A 4,218-nucleotide genomic window follows, 5' to 3' on the forward strand; every position below is an offset into this window, starting at 1 on the left:
TCTAGCTTTCTCTTTCTCTCTAACATGAAAATCAATCTCTCTCTCACTCACTCACTCACTCACACACACACACACACACACACACACGAAAATCTCTCTCTCACACACACACACACACACACGAAAAATCTCTCTCTCTCACACACACACACACACACACACACACGAAAAATCTCTCTCTCTCACACACACACACACGAAAACTCTCTCTCTCACACACACACACACACACACATGAAAATCTCCCTCTCTCTCTCACACACACATGAAAATCTCTCTGATGAGCTCAACTAGGTCTGTTTTTCTCACCCGGCCTAATTTTTCTGAATTACTGAGGAATAATGAAAAAACAGCTTGGCTCTCGGGAACCGACCAGCTACCCGGCAGATGTAGCAACCAGGAAAAATAGACCCAAGACAAAATATACCACCCCACATTCTCTCACTCAAAGTGAGTGAGCCAGCCAAATTTGAGTCTCATAATCAATATCATTTTACATTTGCCCTAGATACTCACCCTTCACTTGATGCTCAGTAATGCATTGGCTACATTAGCCATCCAGGTTTAATCTAGTTGACTCATTGACATAGTGCTGTACTGCTAAACACCCATGCTAAATGTGGTCTCACGTGAGTTGTGTGGTTAGGGGGCGTCACCATGTGAAGGGTGACCAAGCATTCAGAAGCACACCTCGGGCTACAGTCCCTAGAGGTCACAGGTCACTTTCAATATCGACTGTTGGACAGCTCTGAGAGCGTAATATAAACCCTGCATCATTCCGCTGGTTGGAATGGGAATCCATATGTTAAGGGTGTATTATACACTGAGTGCACAAAACATTAACAACACCTTCCTAATATTGAGTTGTAACCCCCCTTTTGCCCTCAGAACAGCCTCATTTCATCAGGGCATGGACTCCACAAGGTATCGGAAGCGTTCCAAATGGACGCTGGGCCATGTTGACTCCAATGCTTCCCACAGTTGTGTCTAGTTGATGTCCTATGGGTGATGGACCATTCTTGATAGACACGGGAAACTGTTGTGTAAAAACCCCAGCAGCGTTGCAGTTCTTAACACAAACCGTTGTCTGGCACCTACTACCATACCCCATTCAAAGGCACTTAAATCTTTTGTCTTGCCCGTTCACACTCTGAATGGCACACTTACACAATCCATGTGTCAATTGTATCAAGACTTAAGAATCCTTCTTTAACTTGTTTCCTTCCATTCATCAACACTGATTTTGAAGTTGATTTAACAAGTGACATCATTAAGGGATGATGGCTTTCACCTGGTCAGTCTCATGGTAAGAGCAGGTGTTCATAATGTTTTGTACACTGTGCATGTAGGCCTATCCATTCCTTGAGCGATACACTGTGTCTGCTGATTTGGATTGGACTTCAATTGGATTTAGATTTCCTTATTTGTTCACACACCAGATTCCTCCCATGCCAGAAGTCTGATGATGATGATGTAGCCTATAGCTGTTTGCTGTGTAAGTAATGACCTCACAACACAAATTAGCAGTTTATTCTCAAATAGTATTTTAGTTGAAATCTCATCTGCATTCATAATTGGACTTTGTGTTCGATGCCATGCGCCATCATATTTGACCCCTCATTTCTGTTTGATGCAGCTTTGATACACTTGTGTTGTCCAGTCATACACTCACCCTGAGTTTCACTGCTTCCAAGTTGCCCTGGACGTTTCTCTGAAGTGTCACTTTGTGAATGTCTTAGCAACAGTCGAGGCCTGGAGAAGACACATTAATATTCATAACCTCTCCAAAACGAGGGATGACAGCTTTGTGCTGTGCTGTGCTGCACTTGGCTGCCGAGGTGCAAAATTACAAAATGAGGGATGTCTGCTGTTTTCAAGGCCCCCTCTCTGATGCCACTCAGTTGCCTATATGAAGTAGTCTAAAGAGCTTTAGCGGAGTCATGAAAGAATATTAGCCAGACTGCTAATGTTGGAAGCCTAGTCACGGGCCATGGCTATAGGAAAGGTCCTCTTGAGTTGACAACTGAGGATAACACAACCTCTGGTGCTTGCATAGAAGAGAGAGGTGGATGAAATACCAGTGGTTTATCTTTTTTATAGACTATTGTTCTGTGTGACAAATGGAATGCGCCCAAACCTGTTTCACCAATGTTGCTCCTCATTAGGTAACTGCCTAAACCAATATTCTCAGCAACTTTATTCAAATTCAATTGATGTGACCTTTAACCTTAAGCCTGTTGTTGTTTAACCTTTCCCAGGACAACATCAACGTGGACGAGGCAGCTCGGTTCCTGGTGGAGAACATCCTGCTGAATGACAAGGGCCTGCCATACGAGGAGAGCAACGGAGACCCCATCAAGCTCGACCAGGAGACAGTGGCTGCTGAGAGCAAGCCAGGCTGCTGCTAGCTCTGAGGACTCTGCATCCACCTTCTACTACTGCATCCACCTTCCTCCCACTTGATCGATCAATCAATCAATCAAATGTATTTATAAAGCCCTTTTTACATCTGCCGATGTCACAAAGTGCTATACAGAAACCCAGCCTAAAACTCCAAACAGCAAGCAATGCAGGTGTAGAAGCACGGTGGCTAGAAAAAACACCCTAGAATGGAATGAACCTAGAAAGAAACCTAGTGAGGAACCAGGCTCTGAAGGGTGGCCAGTCCTCTTCTGGCTGTGCCGGGTCGAGATTATAACAGGATAGCACCTCAGGCCAGCTCACACAGAGGGCCTAGAGGTCAAGGACTGGGTCTCCTAGCCCCACCCCTCCCCTATGTCCATTAACCCTGGACCGCCTCAACACCCTTCCAAACCTTAGCCGCCGTCTTCTGTATCTACTATCACAACGGGCTGCTGTTCAGGAAGGGCGTGACCCTGAACCCCATATCCCACCCCAAGCTGTCGTTACACTGGACTCATGCCCCCTGTCCAATGACCCTGCGGAAGGGCTACTGTCCAGGGAGTGGGTCTCGGCACACCCCAGCCCACTGACAATTACGCGTGTAACTGTCTTGTTTCATAATGGTGACATGAGTTCTCTTTTTTCCATAGTTTTTGCTGAAGGCCTGAATAAAGGTGGGACTAAGGATGTGCCATAAATGTGTTTTTTATCATGATGATCTGTGGAATATCTTCCAGTGTTCTTCTAGGCAATGCTAGTCACACATGGACAAAAAAAATACATTTATCTCGAAAGAAAGAACAAATAGAAGGAAGGTGCCATAGGAACTAAGAGAGAAATCCCTGAGAGACTTGATGTCTTTAGTAATAGTATGAAAGAGTACATCTAAGATGTGTATTTTGTTTTTACATTTGTGTTTGATCATGTACTGTACAATTCCTGGTGAGGTACATCAGGCGGGGGAGTGAACCCCCCCTCTACCCAAGCAGTTGAGAATCCTAGGCAAGTATAAATAATTTTTTTAAACACAGTGCGGGGTCTATTAAGTTTACATGTGAAAATATACTTTGAAACTACTACAAAAACCAAAAATAATAAACATTTTAATTGATAATACTTTATGTTGTCTTGGCTTAATTCTTTATTAGTGACACAATTTAATTGTCTGTATTGAGTGGAATTGAAAGAATGTGTTTGTGTTACATTTAGACTTTAGTCATTTAGCAGACGCGCTTATCCAGAGCAATTTACAGGAGCAATTAGGGTTAAGTGCCTTGGAGGTGATCCCTGAGGCTCAACATGTGAGGAGAAACTGAAAATGCGATCAGAGAAATGGGAATTCGCATTATGAAATGTTTCCCAACATAATTCCTTGGGCTATTGATGTGTATCAGGCATGACCATGCTGTACCACTTAGGGGAGGCTGTGTGTGTGATAGTCATCAGACTATTCTGCTCACTGTTGCAGCTCATGCTCTCCCATGCCCCCATTATTACCAGAGAAGAAACCAACGTCACACTAGCCTCCAGGACACATACTCATGTCGACTATTGCAGCAATGTCTACTACTGCCTATTCACTTTGTCTCTACTGACTTAATTTTGACTGAAATAAAAGGAAGTATGCCTATGTAATTTGAACCATTAATGCCAGTTTAACAGAACTAAGCCGCTGAAATAAAGACTTTTACAAAGAAGGCTGAATGTAATTAAATAATTTGTCTGTCTGCCACCCATTAAAAATCATAAATGGCTTAAAATGATTAGTATGAATCAAAAAATGTATCAGTTTCACTTAAAGTCAAAAGGTTTGAT

General features: G+C 43.2%; 1 long non-coding RNA gene across 1 annotated transcript; it reads left to right on the plus strand.

Moving 5' to 3' along the window:
• Positions 1-209: 209 nt before the first annotated feature.
• Positions 210-3,519, plus strand: LOC106571813 (uncharacterized). Its single transcript, XR_001321012.2, has 2 exons — positions 210-1,495; positions 2,259-3,519. It is a non-coding gene; the product is annotated as an uncharacterized lncRNA (long non-coding RNA).
• The last annotated feature ends 699 nt before the right edge of the window (positions 3,520-4,218 follow it).

The sequence above is a fragment of the Salmo salar genome, chromosome ssa15 (genome assembly GCF_905237065.1).
Source record: "Salmo salar chromosome ssa15, Ssal_v3.1, whole genome shotgun sequence".
In the NCBI taxonomy this organism is placed as follows: Eukaryota; Metazoa; Chordata; class Actinopteri; order Salmoniformes; family Salmonidae; genus Salmo; species Salmo salar.